The sequence below is a fragment of the Pongo pygmaeus genome, chromosome 11 (genome assembly GCF_028885625.2).
Source record: "Pongo pygmaeus isolate AG05252 chromosome 11, NHGRI_mPonPyg2-v2.0_pri, whole genome shotgun sequence".
In the NCBI taxonomy this organism is placed as follows: Eukaryota; Metazoa; Chordata; class Mammalia; order Primates; family Hominidae; genus Pongo; species Pongo pygmaeus.
The window spans coordinates 55,553,245-55,572,907 of NC_072384.2; the positions used below are offsets into that span (position 1 = coordinate 55,553,245).

Below are 19,663 nucleotides of genomic sequence, written 5' to 3' on the forward strand. Positions count from 1 at the left end.
GATTTCTATGTGGAAAAAATAATGAACTTTAAGAAATGTCACTTTTACTAACAGAAATTATGGCTTGAACACCTGAATATGAATATTAAATACAAAAAAGTACATTTAAATAATGTTAAGGTTGTGACACAAACTGACAAAAGCAGCAAAATTCAAAGTTAAGGATGACACTCCACCTTAACTCACCCTGTTAAGAGGGGGAAAAGGGCAGCAGAGTGTACAGCTGGGAACGCTATGTTGGCCTTCATTCTCTGTCGCCTGATTGTGTCAGACGGTGTTTTACCCTCCATAATATTTAATTGGTTTTTGGCATTTGATTCCCTCTCTTTTGCTTAAGAGAATTTTTGGTGCCCGTTTATAAAATGTCATTTGGAAACCTACACATATTGATACTATACTTTTGGGGGTGACTCTTGAGAGGGATATCATTAGAGTTGTTGGGGTGTGTGTGTGTGTGTGTGTGTGTGTGTGAAGGGAGAGGGATATTTATCAAACAATGTGAGCATCTGGTATAAGAATAATAATAAAAACTAACAATTTTTAAGTGTTTGCTCTGTGCCAAGCATTATTTTATGTGTTTACAGGTATTAATTTCTTCAAACTTCATTTTTTAAAAAATCTATAAGGAAGTTACCACTGTCATCATCATTATCATTATACTCATTTTACAGATGGGAAATTTGAGTCACAGTGACCTTGGCCAAGATCACAAAGTAAATAACTACCAAAGTCAAGATTCAAATCTGGACTCCAAACAAGTTCTTAACCATCATGGCCAACAAAAATAAAAGTGACCAGGAATGTCACCAAAATTGAGTCAACACATTCTATTACAACAGCTAGTGCATGGCTGTAGCCAATTAATATATTCTAGTATTAATCAAGCAGAAATTATACATTAAGCATCTATTATATATAATGCATCAGAGTATGTGCTTTGGATAAATGGAAGGAAGCAACAAGAACTAACATTTATAAGAAACCTGATACATGCCAAACACTTCACTGAGTACCATGCATATATCTCACCTAATTGTTTCAAAATCACACCAATATTTGAATTACAATTATGGTTTTAAAAACGAATAAACTAAAGCTCAAAAAGATTCAATAACTTGACCAAGTCCCCACACAGTTCCGGGTGTTGCCCTATGTTATCTGTGCAAATTTTTTCAAGATACCTACCTTCTCTGACCCTTTTTTTTTTCACTTAATATAGAGACAGGAAAACAAACCTCCTGGGTTTATTGTGGTTCAATCAATCTTGATTTTTCCAAAAGAAATCTATTGCCAATCTATAAAACAACAAATATTTGCTTGAAGCCAACAATGTGCCAACTACCTTTTTTGGGGATTGAACCTTTTAAGAATAAATTAATGCTGGTCATAGTACATCATATAAACTGTTGGTGAAAAAAAGGTGATCAGTGGAACTTAGCTCTATGTCACTTCCACTTCTATTAATATCTATCAAACAAGATGGATGTGACATAAAAACATCCTATTGTATTACTGAAAAGAATCCTGGAGTTTATCTCAGCCCAACTTCTTTGTATTGGTGAATAAACTGAGTTTCTCGCACCATTACGTAGCCTGCCTGAACTAAACCACGAATTAATACTAAGGTCTCTGAAGCCCAGTTGAACACATTTCTATTTCACCATTCTTTACTTTGTCATCAGTTGTAGAAACTATCTTTACTTTAGAAATGCTACACTGTCTCTTGATCATTTTCATCTAAAAAGTCATTGATGATAAAGTCATTGATAATTCAAAAGTCATTGATGATAATAATTTATTAGCTGGTAATTCTGTTTGCCACCACTCCAGATCCAGCTTCCAGCCTTTTCTGCCCTGTTTGGAGCAGTGGACTGACCCATGCAGACACCAGATGTGTGTGGAAGTCTCTATTTCTGTGCCTCTCCTTCAGCAGCACTTTCACCCTCCATGTTTCCTCTCCTACTGAGTACCAGCACAGCTCCTGGCTCTAGGTTGTCCTGGCCTCCAGGAACTTTATTTCCTCCCATGGCTTCTTCTGGCCTAAGAGTGATGGAGTCAATAGTGTTATTTTTGACCCATACTCAGGGAACCTCATTGTAGATGAAACTCATATCCTGACACATTAAACTTAGACATGGCTATGTGACCAATTTGGCCAATGAAGAGCAAAACAATTTGTGTAATTTCTCACGAGAAATTTTAAAGCCAACCTTTACCATGTTCTTATTTTCTGCTGTCATAATTAGCAGTGTTCTTATAGAAGAAGCTGCATCATCAGCCTGTGTCCTAGAGGGAAGACAACAGGGAGCAGAACCACAGCTGACCCACAATAACATGTTCAAAATAGAGCATGAGTTGGAAATAAGTGTTTTTAATTCATTTATTTGGAGTTTTTATTACCATTGCATAACCTACCTCAGTAGTTTTTAATTTTTAGCATCTACCAGAATGAACTAGAATGCTCACTAGTCCCACGTGCAGAGTTTCTGATTCAGTGGGTCCAACATAAGAACTGAGAATCTGCATTCCTGACTGATGATATTGATGCTGCCGGTCCAGGGGCCAGACTCTGAGAATCACTGTCCTAGTTGCTCGTGACTGATACAGATGGGATGATTTCATGCTATTAGTCTCATGTAGCCTCCATTGCCTGCTTTTGCTTCTTTAATACTGCCCACGCCTCTCTACAGAATGATTTTTATTAGATTCTCTTCAGTTGAAACCATCCAGGTGGAAATTCTCCTTCATGCTAGGAACCCAATACCTTGAAATAAACTTGTTCCTGACATTGTCCAAAAACTATGAACATATGTTATTTTGTATGATCCACACAATCACCTTGAAAGTTGATAGCACAGATATAACTTAGTAAATGAGGAAAAAGAGTTTCAGATAGACTGAGACTGGTCCCTCTGTGTGGCTAATTTGCTTCAAATCTTAGAGTGAATTTAGATGGCTCCTACTTCATATTCTTTTTATAACACGCTATAGACAGTGTTGTAATATAACCTATGAGTTTTTGTGTGTGTGTTTCCTCTTAATAGTGCATTTCTAATTGCATTTTACTTTTAAAATGATAGAGACTAGTTTCAATCCCCAGAGGGAGCAAAAACCATACTCTAAGCTTTCTTAGAAAGGAACAAAATAACATATGTTCTAGGGACAAATTTAACTTGACCAATAGTGAACTCAGCAAAGAATGGCAAGGCACTTAGCCATAGGATTTAACGATACCTAAATTAGTTTTTGGTCCCTGATTACCACAAACTAGGCATCAGGAAAATGCAGGAGGGTGCTTGATATTGAATTAGAAATTTTAATTATTAGTACAATAATCTTGAAGTCTTTCCATCAGGACCACTATTCACATATATGAATATAATAAGTTATGCTCTTGAAAAAGAAATCTTGAAACAGTTCACTTTTATGAGAAAAAAATGTAAAGGTGGATAAGCTTACTGGATGTGCTTTATACTTTATTTTTATTCAAATTTCTTTTTATTCAAGTTTCAGTATCAAATACTTGGGCTTATTATTACACAAGTGTAAACATGTGTTTAAAAAGATTTCCATTGCAATGGAAGATAATCTAAATGTTAGTCAATAATAAATTATGATACTTCCATTTAATGGATTGCACACTATATATTTAAATGAAAGAGTATATTGCAAAACAGCATGTACTACATGAGTTCAGTTTTTCAAATGTGTATGTGTATATGGGTATATACACAATTATACAATAAATATTTGGAAAAAATTCTAGTATATTTAGCAAAAGGTAAATAATAGTCATCTTAGGATGAGTAGTATAGATGGAATTCATTTTCTATATTATAGTTACATATTTTCTGATTTTGCAAATTTCTGGAAAAAATTAGGTAAATTTCTGAATTTATAAGTTTTCTAAATTTTGGCAATAAACAGACATTGCCTTTAGAATACCTGTATGACAGATGAAATATAATAGTGGTATTTCAAAAAAAAATGAAAGAAAGAGGCAGATGTTATAAGGAGCTAAAAGTAGACACGCAAGAATATATGTTGGTTCACAAGTTTAGAGAGTAGTCTAGAATAATAAAAAATTAAAAATAACAACGAACAGCATAAATAATTTTATATTTATTAGGTTATTTTATGATAAAAATTCTTAACAAACTAGATATAGAAAGAATGTACCTCGACATAATAGAGACCATGCATGACAAACCCACAGTTAATAACATACTCAGTGGTGGAAAACTGAAAGCTTTTTCTCTAAAATCAAGAGCAAGCAAGCATGCCCACTCTTACCACTTCTTTTCGATATGTATTACTTTTTGAATATTTAGAAATTATTTTACAGTGTGGAGATTTTGTAAAATACAAAAAAAGTTAAGTAAAATTAAAATTAAATTACAATTAGGATTGTGTTTTGTGTATAGATGTATACTTTTAATTAATATTTATAAATGAATCTACCAGATCAAAAGACATAATTATAGAATTTAGGCATTTACATTGGAACAAATGTTCTTTAACATGTTGGAAAAAAAAAGATGCTACCTGCATAATTGATAAACTATAATTAGAAGAAAAGATTAGAAATATAGAGAATTACATCTCCAGAAAACCAGAGGAAGAAGTGACTTGGATATCTCTTGAACATTCCTCTTAGTTATTGACAAACTATCAGATTAAAAACAAAAAAGTAAAATCAAAAGAATTTAGTCAATATGTAAAATCTATCTTTTACTTAGAGTTTAGGTTTACTGCCTTACCTAACGAGGGCCAAAAGCTGCCATTGCTTTATCAGTGAAAGAGGTAGGAAATATCAGTCAGGGAACAAAAAGCAAGGAGCAGAGAGCTTCTAAACAAGACTCTGAGCTTTCTATTTTTTGCTGTGTGGTAAGTTCCCTTCCAGGGTGCTGAATGGAAGCAACTGGCTTGCTTGTGCAGAAGGATTATCAGTAGTAGACACAGCTGTGCAGGTCTGGCACACAGTGGTTTGGTTTGGTTTGGTTTTCTCAATTTGCCAGCTCTCTAACCTCCCTCACCCCACAGATCTTGCTCAGAGTCCTCTAATCCTCCTCAGAGAACACAAGAACTAAGCCTGGAGCCTACCTCTACCACCCTTACCCCCAAGGGTAACCTGCCATCACAGATAGTAAGGTTATTTTCTCTTTGCTGTTTTGAAACAATGTTTGGAAAAAATTTGAGAAAGTGTACATAGTAAGAAAAATTTGATCTCCACTTATATGAAACCCATGTCTACTGCTGCCTTTTGAAATCTTAGCTTTCATTATGATTCATACAAGCTAATGCAATGTTGGAGGAAATATCTTCACCACACCTCAAGAAGGAAGAATGTTGGTTTCAGAGCCCTACAGCATTTATCCAGATGTCAGGTATTGGCATGAGATTAAAAAGCCCAACTCAAAAAACACAATGAATACCAAAATAATTTTTAACTACACAAAAACTTAATTTGTGAAAAATTTCCTATCTCTAGGACTTGACTAAATAGAAAACAATAAAACACCTGAGTTAATGCTAGATTTTTCTATTTTGTAAACCACTCGATTTGTTCATCAATGATAATAATAAAATATCTAGGTTGGTGAATATTTTTCATCAAATGAGTGGGAAATATTTTTCTTTGATTATCTTATCCACTCATTCATTTGATTTACAAATATTTGTTAACTACCTGCTATGTGTCAGCAAGGTTCTAGGTACTCAAGACACAATAATAATCAGAAGTTACCAAAACCTAAACAAACAAACATACAAAAACCCTTGGCCTCACTGAATTTAAATTCCAGCATGGGATGCATGTCATAAACAATGGACATAATAAATAAATAAACTATCAGGATTTTAGAAAATGATACATGCTATGAACAAAAATAAAGTGAGATATAGATTAGAAGTTCTTGGGAGATTAGCAATTTGAATAGTTGGTGAAGGCAAGACTTATTGAGGAACTGATAATTTGATCAATGACTTTAAAGAGGTGAGGAAGTTAGCCATGTGCTGTTTTTTTCCATAAGTTATTGGGGTACAAGTGGTATTTGATTACATGAGTAAATTCTTTAGTGGTGATTTGTGAGATCCTGGTGCACCCATCACCCAAGCAGTATATACTGCACAGTATTTGTTGTCTTTTAACCCTCACCCCTCTCCCACTGTTCCCTGCAAGTCCACAAAGTCCATTGTATCATTCTTATGCCTTTGCTTCCTCATAGCTTAGCTCCCACATATCAGTGAGAACATATGATGTTTGGTTTTCCATTCCTGAGCTACTTCACTTAGAATAATAGTCTCCAATCTCATTCAGGTCATTGCAAATGCTGTTAATTCATTCTTTTTTATGGCTGAATAGTATTCCATCATATATATATATACCACAGTTTCTTTATCCACTCATGGATTGATGGGCATTTGGGTTGGTTCCATAATTTTGCAATTGCGAATTGTGCTGCTATAAACATATGTGTGCAAGTATCTTTTTTTGAATAATGTCTTCTTTTCCTCTGAGAAGATACCTAGTAGTAGGATTGCTGGATCAAAAGGTAGTTCTACTTTTAGTTCTATAAGGAATCTCCACACCGTTTTCCATAGTGGCTGTACTAGTTTACATTCCTACCAGCAGTGTAGAAGTGTTCCCTGATCACTGCATCCATGCCAACATCTACTGTTTTTTGATTCTTTGATTATTGCCATTCTTGCAAGAGTAAAGTGGTATCACATTGTGATTTTTATTTGTATTTCCCTGATCTTTAGTGATGTTGAGCATTTTTTCATATGTTTGTTGGCCATTTGTGTATCTTCTTTTGAGAATTGTCTATTCATGACCTATTTCTCTTTGTTTTTATTGCAATTGCATTTGGGTTTTTGGTCATGAAATCCTTGCCTAAGCCAATGTTTAGAAGAGTTTTTCCCATATTATCTTCTAGAATTTTATAGTTTCAGGTTCTAGAGTTTTTTTAGTTTAGGTTTAAGTACTTTATCTTCAGTTGATTTTTGTATAAGGTGAGAGATGAGGATTCAGTTTCATTCTTCTACATGTGGCTAGCCAACAGCACCATTTGTTGAAAAGGGTGTCCTTTTGCCACTTTATGTTTTTGTTAGCTTTGTTGAAGATCAGTTGGCTATAAGTATTTGGGTTTATTTCTGGGTTCTCTATTCTATTCCATTGGTCTATGTGCCTATTTTTATACCAGTACCATGCTGTTTGGGCAACTATGGCCTTGTAGTATAGCTTGAAATCAGTTACTGTGATGCCTCCAGTTTTGCACTTTTTGCTTACTCTTGCTTTGGTTATGAGGGCTCTTTTTTGGTACCATATGAATTTTAGAATTGTTTTTTCTAACTCTGTGTATTTTGATGGGGATCCTGTTGAATACGTAGATTGCTTTTGGCAGTATGGTCATTTTCACCATATTGATTCTACTCATCCATGAGCATGGGATGTGTTTCCATTTGCTTGTGTCATCTATGATTTCTTTCAGCAGGTTTTGTAGTTCTCCTTGTAGAGGTCTTTTGACTCCTTTGTTAGGTATATTCCTAAGTATTTTTTTTCAGCTATTGTAAAAGGGGTTAAGTTCTTGATTCGATTCTCTGCTTGGTCACCATTGGTATATAGAAGAGCTACTAATTTGTGTACATTAATCTTGTATCTGGAAACTTTGCTGAATTCTTTTATCAGTTCTAGGAACTTTCTGTAGGAGTCCTTAAGGTTTTCAAGGTAAACAGTGATATCATCAGCAAACAGGGACAGTTTGACTTCCTCTTTACTGATTTGGATGCCCTTTATTTCTGTCTCTTGTCTGGTTGCTCTGGCTAGGATGTTCAGTACTATGTCGAAGAGAAGTGGTGAGAGTGGGCATCTTTGTCTCATCCCTGTGCTCAGAGAGAATGTTTTCAACTTTTCCCTATTCAGTATAATGTTGGCTGTGGGTTTGTCATAGATGGCTTTTATTACATAAAGTTATGTCCCTTGTATGCCAATTTTGCTGACAGTTTTAATCATAAAGGGATGCTGGATTTTGTCAAATGTTTTTTTCTGTATCTATTGAGTTGATCTTGTGATTTTTGTTTTTAATTATGTTTATGTGGTGTATCACATTTATTGACTCGCATATGTTAAACCATCCCTGCATCCCTGGTATGAAACCCATTTGATCATGGTGGGTTATCTTTTTGATATGTTGTTTGATTTGGTTAGCTAGTATTTTGTTAAGGATTTTAGCATCTATGTTCATCAAGGATATTGGTCTGTAGTTTCCTTTCTTGGTTGTGTCCTTTCCTAGTTTTGTTACTAGGGTGATGCTGGCTTCATAGAATGAATTAGGGAGGGTTCCTTCCTCCTCTATCTTGTGGAATAGTGTCGAAAGGATTGATACCAATTCTTTGAATGTCTGGTAGAATTCTGCTGTGGATCCATCTAGTCCTGGACTTTTTTTTGTTGGTAATTTTTAAATTACCATTTCAATCTTGCTGCTTGTTATTAGTCTGTTCAGGGTACCTAATTCTTCCTGATTTAAGCTAGGAGGGTTGTATTTTTCCAGTAATTTATCCATCTTTCTAAATTTTCTAGTTTACGTGCCTAAAGGTCTTCACAGTACCCTTGAATGATCTTTTATATTTCAGTGGTGTCAGTTGTAATATCTCCTGTTTCATTTATCAGTGAGGTTATTTGGATTTTCTCTCTTCTTTTCTTAGCTAATCTTGCTAATGGTCTATCAATTTTATTTATCTTTTCAAAGAACCAGCTTGTTGTTTCATTTGTCTTTTGTATTTTTTTGTTTGTTTGTTTCAATTTTGTTTAGTTCTGCTCTGGTCTTGGTTATTTCCTTTCTTCTGCTGGGTTTAGGTTTGGTTTGTTCTTGTTTCTCTAGTTCCTTGAGGTGTGACCTTAGATTGTCTGTTTGTGCTCTTTCAGACTTTTTAATGTAGATGTTTAAGGCTATGAACTTTCCTCTTAGCACTGCCTTAGCTGTATCCCAGAGGTTTTGACAGATTGTGTCATTATTGTCAGTCAGTTTGAAGAATTTTTAATTTCCATCTTGATTTCGTTTTCGACCCAATGCTCTTTCAGGAGCAGGTTATTTAATTTCCATGTATTTCCATGGTTTTGAAGGTTCCTTTTGGAGTTGATTTCCAGTTTTATTCCACTGTGGTCTGAGAAAGTGCTTGATATAATTTCAATTTTCTTAAATTTATTAAGGCATATTTTATGGCCTATTATATGGTCTATCTTGGAGAAAGTTCCATGTGCTGTTGAATAAAATGTGTATTCTGCCTTTGTTGAATGAAATGTTCTGTATATATCTGTTAAGTCCATTTGTTCCAGGGTATAGTTTAAATCCATTGTTTCTTTGTTGACTTTCTGTCTTGATGACCTGTCTAGTGCTGTCAGTGGAGTATTGAGGTCACCCACTATTATTGTGTTGCTGTCTGTCTCATTTCTTAGGTCTATTAGTAATTGATTTACAAATTTGGGAGTTCCAGTGTTAAGTGCATATATGTTTAAGATTGTGATTTTTTCTTTTGGACAAGGCCTTTTACCATTATGTAATGACCCTCTTTATCTGTTTTAACTGCTGTTGCTTTAAAGTTTGTTTTGTCTGATATAAAAATAGCTATCCCTACTTGCTTTTGGTGTCCATTTGCATGAAATGCCTTTTTCCACCACTTTACTTTAAGTTTATGTGAGTCCTTATATGTTAGGTGAGTCTCCTGAAGGCAGTAGATAGTAGGTTGGTGAGTGTTTATCCATTCTGTGGTTCTGTATCTTTTAAGTGCCGCATTTAGGCCATTTACATTCAATGTTATAATGGAAATGTGAGGTACCATTGGATTCATTGTGCTTTTTGTTGACTGTGTACTTTGTTTTTGTTTTGTTTTGCTTTGTTTTTTAACATGTATTTTTCTTTTATAGGTCCTGTGATTTATGCTTTAAAGAGGTTCTGTTTTGATGTGTTTCCAGGATTTGTTTCAAGATTTAGAGCTCCTTTTAGCAGTTCTTGTAGTGGTGGCTTGGTAACGCTGAATTCTCACAGCATTTGTTTGTCTGAAAATGACTGTATCTTTCCTTCATATATGATGCTTAGTTTCTCTGGATACAAAATTCTTGGCTGATAATTGTTTTGTTTGAGGAGGATGAAGATAGGGCCCCAATCCCTTCTAGCTTGTAGGGTTTCTGCTGAGAAATCTTCTATTAATCCAATAGGTTTTCCTTTATAGGTTACCTGGTGCTTCTCTCTCACAGCTCTTAAGATTCTTTCCTTTATCTTAACTTTGGATAGCCTGATGACACATACCTATGTAAAGATCTTTTTTGCAATGAATTTTCCAGGTGTCCTTTGTGCTTCCTGTATTTGAATTTCTAGGTCTCTAGCAAGGCTAGGGAAGTTTTCCTCAATTATTCCCTGGAATATGTTTTCCAAGCTTTTAGAATCCTCTTCTTCCTCAGGAACACTGATTATTCTTAGGGTTGGTCGTTTAACATAATCCCAGACTTCTTGGAGGCTTTGTTCATATTTTCTTATTCTTTTTTCTTTGTCTTTGTTGGATTGGGTTAATTTGAAGACCTTGTCTTTGGGCTCTGAATTTCTTTCTTCTACTTGTTCTATTGCTGACACTTTTCCAGAGCATTTCACATTTCTAAAAGTGTGTCCAAAGTTTACTGAATTTTGGATTGTTTTTTCTTTAAGCTATTTATTTCTTTGAATATTTCTCCCTTCATTTCTTGTTTCATTTTTTGGATTTCCTTGCATTGGGCTTCTCCTTTATCTGGTTCCTCCCTGATTAGCTTAATAGTTAACCTCCTGAATTCTTTCTCAGGTAAATCAGGGATTTCTTCTTGGTTTGGATCCATTGGTGGTGAACTAGTGTGATTTTGAGGGGGATGTTGATGAGCCTTGTTTTGTCATATTACCAACATTGGTTTTCTGGTTCCTTCTCATTTGGGTAGGCTCTGTCAGAGGGAAGGTCTACGGCTAAAGGCTGTTGTTCAGATTTTTTTGTCCCACAGGGTGTTCCCTTGATGTAGTACTCTCCCCCTTTTCCTATGGATGTGGCTCCCTATGAGCCAAACTGCAGTGATTGTTTCTCTTCTGGGTCTAGCCACCCAGCAAATCTACCTGGCTCTGGGCTGTTACTGGATGTTGTCTACACAGAGTCCTGTGATGTGAACCATCTATGGGTCTCTCAGCTGTGGATACCAGCGCCTGCACCAGTGGAGGTGGTGGAGGGTGCGATGGACTCCGTGAGGGTTCTTAGCTTTGCTGGTTTAATGCTCTATTTTTGTGCTGGTTGGCCTTCTGCCAGGAGGTGGTGCTTTCCAGAAAGTATCAGCTGTAGTAGTATGAAGAGGGACCGGCAGTGAGCAGGGCCCTAGAACTCCCAAGATTATATGTCTTTTGTCTTCTGCTACCAGGGTAGGTAGAGAAGGACCATCAGGTGGGGGCAGGGCTAGGCGTATCTGAGCTCAGACTCTCCTTGGGCAGGTCTTACTGGTACTGCTCAGGCGGATAAGGGTGAGATTCCCAGGTCACTGGAGTTGTGTACTTAGGAGGCTTATGGCTGCCTCTGCTGAGTCATGCAGGTTGTAAGGGAAGTGGGGGAAAGCCAGCAGTCACAGGCCTCACCCAGCTCCCACACAAACTGAAGGGCCGATCTCATTCCCACTGTGTCCCCTGCAACAGCCCCAAGTCTGTTTCCAGACAGAGGGCGAGTCAGGCTTGAAAACTTGCCCAAGGCTTTCCACCTCCCAGCTGTGAAAGAAAAGGGCTTTAGTTCTTCCCCCGCCTGTGAAGTCTGCAAGCCGGATTCACACCCTCCCCCAAGTTCTGGCCAGGAGGCTTCTCGCCCCGCTCAAATTGTTATAAAGTTCAGCTAGAGAAGATTTTCTTTCCATGGAGTTTTACCCCCTGCTCCACTGGCCTCCCTCCTGATGGATCCCTATGGTGTCAGGCAGGAATGGGCTGCTTGAGGATTCAGCGAGATCCCAGGGCCTCCCTGCTGCCTCCTCCACCCCTGTATTTCGCTGGGCTCAGCTCTCTAACTTGACTCAGCTCCAAGTAAAGTTGGGAACTTCGCTGGCAAACAGACTTCAGCTTCTCCAGTCGTGGAGTGTGTTCAGAAGAGGAGGGTCTCCCTTTTCCACGTCCGCAGTTGAGGCACTCACAGTATTTGGAGTGTCTACTGGGTCCTGCAAGAGCAGTCCGCTTCCTTCAGAGGGTCTGTGGTCCTCTCAGAATTGCTGGTTTGTCCTTGCAGTCAATCTGGAGCTAAAATTCACAATGCAAGCCTCTGCATGCTGCTCTGTCTGGAGATGCAATCTAGTCCTGCCTCCCGTCCACCATGATCCTGAGATCACCTCCATGTGCTATTTTAGAAGACATTTTATTCAGAAATAATAGAAGGTAGGGAGGCCAGTGTCGATAAAGATGAGTAAGAGGAAGAGAGGTAGGAGATGAGAAGGAATGATGATCAGGCTATGTGAGCCTTTGTTGAATACATTGAGGACATGGCCTTTTTTTCTGAAATGGGAGCAATGTGAAGGTTGTTTCATAAGTGTCCTTTAGCTGTAAAATTCCTTGTGGCATGGGAGTATCAGCAGAAACACGGAGACCAGTTATGAGGCTTTTGCAGTAATTTGGATGAGATAATGGGTACCCTGCCACCAGGATAAAGGTAACTTAAAATATTTTTTGCTGAATGAAAAATTTTTGGCCAGATTTTTAAGTCAGCATTATAAAAAGATTATAATTATAAAAAGATTGTCAATTAAAATTCCTACCATGGAAGTCCTCAGAAAAGGGCAAGTTGGAGATGTAGGCCAAGTTGTCAACTGCACATGCATCCTGGTATTGGGGTTCTGAAATGTTTTATCTTCCCCCAAGTGTCCCTCTAATAGTTTGTCATGGTGACATGGTGACCCTACGCAGTCATTATAAATATGCTCAGTACCTGGCAGGGAAGATAGGAGCTTACTAACAATTTAGATCCTATGAGTACAATGGAAAACATTTTAAATTGTGTAGTCAGGGCCTTCTAAATCAGAAGCTGGAGAAACAATTATTGCAAACCTAACTATTTTGGTTACAAGGAGGCAATTATAATAAAAGGAAATCTCCACCTGGATCATTTGCTATGGCTGTCCATGTACAACACAGAGTTTCTGCCATGGGGAGCATCTGTAACTCGTACTAAACACAGGAAGTTAGGGTGGGAGAGAGGTCTGAATCAAGATAAAGAGGCTACTGCATTCCCACATTTCTCAGTCTGTTTCATAAAATAGAAACTGTTAGAGAAATAAACAGTCATTTCCAAAAAAAGAGTCCTGGGAAATGATGCCTTCAACAAATTTAAATAAGTTTATTTCCATCAAAGCTTGTCAGAGCCTTTAATATGGTAATTTTCATCACAAAAATTCAAGAGTTTAATATTAATATAATATGTTCAATTTCTTAATGTTATTTGACAGTGTTACTCTACAGTAAATTCTTTTCAATCTTCTTTGTATCTTTCACCATCTAGCACCTCGCATCGTGCTTTGAGTAGAAAATAACAGAGTGAATAAATCCATCTTCCTAATTCTACAATTAACTTATTTTCTAATGAAGACTCCAAAAGTGTATGACTCAACCCTAATATCTAAAATATCACAGAAAAGCAGCATTTTCAAATTTAAAAAAAAGGGGAAATAGATGTGGCTCTAATTATAATGCTTTCTCTTTCCGTAAAGATCTTGAATCATGTAATTTACAAAATCATTTTCAGTAGTCTATAAATACTAAATAATAGTTAGATACCCATATATGTATATCTCTACATACATATACACATAGTCTTACAATTGTAACACAGCTTATACAAATGTGAGCTTAACTTCAAGGTATGGTTGCTTCAATATGTCATTCTTCTAAATAACAAGTACTTGAAACAATCAGTATACTTGTCTTTTGTCATTTAATATGTAAGGTAAATTGAGTAAGAATTTAACCCAATGTGATCCTAAGTCAAAATCAATGTTTTATTTATCTACTCCTGACAAGTATAAAGACAGAATGTGAATTAACTAGATATTTATCTATTTTATAACACACTTGCAATAAGTAACCTGAAACTCTTATTTGTCTACATTCTCAGTCCATTAAGTAGCTTCATTTCAAATAACTAAATAACTATAGATATCATCAAAAATCTTTGAACCAGTCATTTGGAAGCTTTTGTATGCCAGGAATTCTATTCTTCAAAAACATATATTCGGGATTGCAATGGTAACTAATCAGTTTACATCTGTGAGTGTTGTCTTTGTACACACACATTCGCACACTATAAATGTAGGGTTTTCTTCCTGAATATCCTGTCTCCACTATGAATTGAAATGAATTGATAGTGAAATTTTATTTTTAAAATTGTAAAAAATTTCCTATGCATAAAATAACAGCAAACGTTCTTTCATCTACTCTGTCAGGTTCATTCTATAATGAATAGTAAAACACCTTTTATTATGTAATTAGAAACAGGTTATTTTCAAAAAGAATTTTTAATTAAAAACCTCTACCAAAAAATTTGCCTTCTAAAAAGAAAAAGAACATTTAAAAGTTTTAGAAGCTCTAGCTAGCCCATCTGGCCAATATAATGGTCACAGGTGGACTCAAGAATATGTATATAGCTATTCCCAGAAAGGCCCCTGGAAACCTCTCCTCTGAGAGCCTGTCCATCTCTCAGTGGGGCGGGGGCATCTTCCTCTAATACACAGAGGCAGTGCTATATTGCATCAATTGGTGTCTTAGTCTATTCAGTCTGCTATTAAAAAAATCTCATAAATTGGGTGTCTTATAAAAACAGATATTTATTTTTCACAGTTCTAGAGTCTAGGGGATCGAAAATCAAGGTGTCAGCAAATTCTGTGTCTGCTGAGGGCCTGCTTTCTGGTTCATAGACAACACTTTCTTGCTGTGTCCTCATATGGTCTAAGAGGCCAGGGGTCTTCCTCGGGCATCCCTGTCTCCTAATACCATCACTTTGTGGGGAGGTAGGATTTTGACATCCGAATTTTGGGAGGACACGAACATTCAGACCATTGCAATAGGAGAAGCACTCAATTAGATAGGTTTGAATGTGCACAAAGAAAAAGCAATGACTATTTTGATATTCATGATACTTATTAATATAGTTGATAGTACTTGGCATATTGTGGGTTTAGATATGGAATTTAATAACTTTATAAGTCACCTATAATCATAATTCCCCAAACTCTTTGAGGTAAAAAGAATTAATGGAAAAAAAGAAAATGAAAGGCTTTCTTTTTTTCTGATTTTGAACAGATGCACTTCAGAAAAATGGTGGTAGTGTCCTTTTGGTAAATCAGAATGTCAGCTGAGTATTTTTAAAAGTAAAAAAAAAAATAAAATCCTGGACTTTCTCTGAAAGGTTAAAATGGTTTAAGTAAATTTAGTCAAAGTAAATGACATCTAGTGAAGAATACAAGGAAACTATATTTATTTATAAATGCTTTCACTTAAATTCTAAACAAGCAATTTACTAAGCTATAATTTCAAGGAATTGTGATGTGATTCTGACAAAGAATATCAAGAATTTTAAATGGTAAAGAAGTGATGGGTGGACAAAGGAACACAGCTTGATAAAAAGATTAATCTACAGTCTCAGGCATCTTAATGTTACAATCTATGGTTATGAGTAATCATTTGGAAACAAAACTCCTCTAAGTGGCTCTTGTCCTTTTCCTGCCCTCACAGTACCTAACCAGCTGTAGCTGACATCAACGCAGGAAGTAGCCACATTTCTGCAAATCAGAGGCAGTTAAGAGAGACATACATTGTCAGCCATTAAACCAGCTTTTGATGTAGTATCAGGGTACAAGCTTTATCACTCAACACGTACATGAGGTTAGTTTAGTCATAGTGTTAAAGAATTATTTCATTTAGCAGATACTGACATTTAACCGAATAAAGTAAAAGTAAAATGAAATGCAATAAGTTAAAATAACACTATAAGTAGGTTATTAAGAATTAACACTGAATGCATCCAAACCTGTTTGTCCCCAAACATGTCTGACATCATGTTTACATGGTTATCAATGCCACAAACAGCAGAGGTCTGGCCTGGTGTAGGTCAAATACTGATAACTATTCAGCATTTGTTTTAAGGTAAGTTTGATTCCTTGGTTATATTTCCATATTTATTTAATCCTTAGCAAAACATGCTTTGCCTTTTTATGTCATCTTAACAATAGTCAAGTTCAGATATTCAGGATACTTCAAAACTTCTGTGTACAGTAAAAGATGGATTGTTCTATCTCTCCTTTGTGTAGTCATTTACTAACACCAGAGTCACCCCCTTTCACTCCTTAATCACTTAGACAACAGGCTCATTGCCACTCTCCCCAGCATTACTCTGCTTGGTCTGAGTAATGTAAGTGTCCACATCGATGGCTCTGTCAACACTCAGGTCCCTCATTCCTTTACTTCCACTCCTAGGCCTGTCTGCCATCCTCCTCTGCTGACTCAGATTCATGGGCATTCCCTAGGGGTTGGCAAACTATCTCCATGGGCCAGCTACTTGTTTGTTTTGTTTGGTTTTGTTTTTTAATAGACATTATTTTTAGAGTAGTTTTGGATTCACAGCAAAATTGAGGGGAAGGTATAGAAATTTCCTACATACTCCCCAACCCCCATCTGTACATTTGTTACAATGATGAGCCTACATTGATACATCATTATCACCCAAATCATAGTTTACATTAAGGTTTATTCTTCCTATTGTAGATTTTATGGGGTTGGAAAAATGTATAATAACATGTATTCACCATTATATTATACAGAGCAGTTTCAGGTCCCTAAAACTGCTTTGTGCTCTTCCCATTCTTCCCTCCCTCCCCACTAACCCCTGGCAACCACTGATCTTTTTACTGTCTCCACAGTTTTGCCTTTCTCAGAATGTCATAGACTTGGAATTATACTGTAGGCAGCCTTTCCAGATTGATTTTTTTTTTTTTTACTTAGTAATGTGCAGTTAAGTTTCCTCCATGTCTTTTTAAGGCTTGATAGGTCTTTTCTTTTTATTACCAGATAAAAACATTGGATGTATCACAGTTTATTTATCCACTCACCTACTGAACGATATCTTGATTACTTCTAACTTTTGGCAATTATGAATACAACTATGATAAACATCTGTGTGTAGGTTTTTGAATGGACATAAGTTTTTTACTCCTTTGGGTAAATACCAAGAAACGTTCTATGAACTGCATATTGGTGTTCCTCCAAAGCTTATATGATGAAACCGAAACCTCCAAAGTGATGGTTTGGAAGATGGGGCCTTTGGAAGGTGATTAGGTCATGAGGATGGAGCTCTCATGAATGGGATTGATGGACTTATAAAAGACTCTTCAGAGAATTCCTTTGGCCCTTCTGCCATGTGAGGACATATCAAAAAGATAGCCACCTATGAACCAAGAAGCAGAACCTCACTGGACACAGAATCTGCTAGTGCCTTGATCTTGAGCTTCCCAGCCTCTCAAACTATAAGAAATTAATTAAGCCACATTGTCTATGGTATTATTGTTGTAGTAGCCTGAATGAACTAAGACAGAGTACGATTGCTAGATTGTGTGTTAAGAGTATGTTTAGTTTTGTAGGAAACTGCCAGCCAGTCCTCCAATGTGGCTGTACCACTTTACATTCACACCAGCAATAAAGGGGGTTCCTGTTGCTCTACATTCTTGCCAGCATTTGGTGGTGTTGGTGTTCTGGACTTCAGCCATCCTAATAGCTGTGTACTCATATTTCATTGTCATTTTAATTTGCATTCCCATAATGATATTGAATATGTTCTCATATCTTTATTACTCATCGGTATATCTTCTTTTGTGATGTATCTATTAATGTCTTTGGTCTATTTTTTAACTTATTGTTGAGTTGTAAGGATTTTTATGTATATTTTGCACAACAGTCTTTTATCAGAAATGCCCTTTGAGGATATTTTCTCCCGGTCGGTGGTTTATCTTTTCATTCTCTTGACAGTGACTTTTCCAGAGCAGACATTTTTATTTATAATGAAGTCCAACTTATCAATTTTTTTAATGAACCATGCATTTGATGTTGTATCTAAAAAGTCATTACCATGCCCAATGTCATTTAGTTGGTTTTCTATATTACCTTTTAAGAGTTTTGCATTTTACGTGTAGGTCTATGAGACATTTAGATTTATTTGGGGGAAAAGTAAGGTTGGTGTCTACTTTTTTTTTTTTTTTTTGCATGTGACTGTCCAGTTGTTCCAGCACCATTTGCTGAAAAGACTATCTTCTCTCCATTGTATCGCCTTTGCTGTTTTATCAAATGTCAATTAACTATATTTATGTGGGTCTATTTCTGGACTCTCTATTCTGTTCCATTAATCAATCTGTTCTCTGACCAATACCACACTGTCATGTTTAATGTCGCTTTGTCACTTTATAGTAAGGTTTAAGGTTTGGTGGTGTTCGTCCTCTGACTTTCCTGTTTTCCTTCAATATTGTGTTGACTTTTCTGGGTCTTTTGCCTCTCCATATAAACTTTTGAGTCAGTTTATTGATAACACCATAATATGTTGCTTGGGTCTTGATTGCGATTGCATTGAAACTATAGATCAAGTTGGGAGGAATGGACTTCTTAGCAATGTTGAGTCTTCCTATCCATGAACATGGCATCTCTCTCCGTTTGCTTAGTTTTTCTTTGATTTCTTTCATCAGAGTTTTGTAGTTTTTCTCATATAAATCTTATACATTTTTTTAAATTTCTACCTAGGTATTTTATTTAGATAGAGGTGGTGCTAAAGTAAATGGCATTGTGTTTTTAATTTCAAATTCCACTCATTCATTGCTGGTATATGGGAAAGTGAGTGCATTTTGTATATTAACCATGTATTTTGAAATCTTGCTTTAATTGCTTAGCTCCTTGTTTTTATAAATAAAGTTATACTGGAACACAACCATGTGCACTAGTATTGTCTGTGGCTGTTTTCTAGCTACAACAGCAGAACTGAGTAAATGCAACAGAGCTTCTATGGCCTCCAAGCCCGAAATATTTATGTTACTGATAATAATTTTATTCTTTTTCCATCATCTTAATTGCATGCATCTCACTCTCCTGACTCTACCTTCTATCCTTCCAGCTTAGTCCCTCTAGACTCCTAATTCCAGCAATTTTATCACCCCTTAGGGCTTTCAATACATCAATCCAACACCCAGCTTCATTTTCAGTGACTTCTTTCTTCCATTTCTTACCCAGCTTCTACTCCATGATTCATCTTTGTAATCATTCCTTTTCATACATTCTCTTTCTTTTCATAATATTTACTTGGAAAAAATTTCAAGCATGGATAAATGTAATTCTCCATCTGCTTTGTGCCTAAAACTCTGCAGTTGACTATAACTGGAGAAAAACACAGAACCATGTTCACTGGTTTCTCTTTCACTTCGTGATAACAGAGCTTAAATAAATTTTAAGTTTAAAAAGAAACTATTTTATTTCTCTAACAAATTCATTCTCCTCAATGCCTACTTCATACTTTCTGCATCCTCTTCAAAGTATCATACCTCCCCCCATGTCTCAACAAATGAGTGAAAATAGAAGTAATCAGAAAAGACATTCCACATCCTCCT

General features: G+C 36.2%; 1 pseudogene; it reads right to left on the minus strand.

The window, feature by feature from the left end:
* The window catches only part of LOC129031559 (heme-binding protein 2-like), a 55,035-nt pseudogene extending 38,493 nt beyond the window's left edge, over positions 1-16,542 (minus strand).
* Between the last annotated feature and the right edge of the window lie 3,121 nt (positions 16,543-19,663).